Here is a 272-nt window from a genome sequence, read left to right as displayed (position 1 = left end):
AGCCGCCCGCCTGAGCGGAACCCAGACCTCACCATCTGCCCCGACCCGCTGGGACAGGCAGGGTCCATCTGCCATGCTCACTGGTGGCCTCACTCGGCATCCCAGTCTCATGGGGAAATAAGCTGTAAATGCCAAGGTCAACCCTGTGCTGTCAGACTGCCTTTTAGTAACTGTCCCACTGCAAACACGCACAAAAACCTTCTGCCCCCAAGAGAAATGTGTCCCCTTACTGATGGGGAGGGGCTGTTCACCAGGGGCTGTGGGGGCAGGAA

This window comes from Buceros rhinoceros, unplaced genomic scaffold, assembly GCF_000710305.1.
Source record: "Buceros rhinoceros silvestris isolate BGI_N320 unplaced genomic scaffold, ASM71030v1 scaffold17591, whole genome shotgun sequence".
In the NCBI taxonomy this organism is placed as follows: Eukaryota; Metazoa; Chordata; class Aves; order Bucerotiformes; family Bucerotidae; genus Buceros; species Buceros rhinoceros.
The sequence above is the reverse complement of the archived record's forward strand: the minus strand, read 5'-3'. Positions refer to the sequence as shown.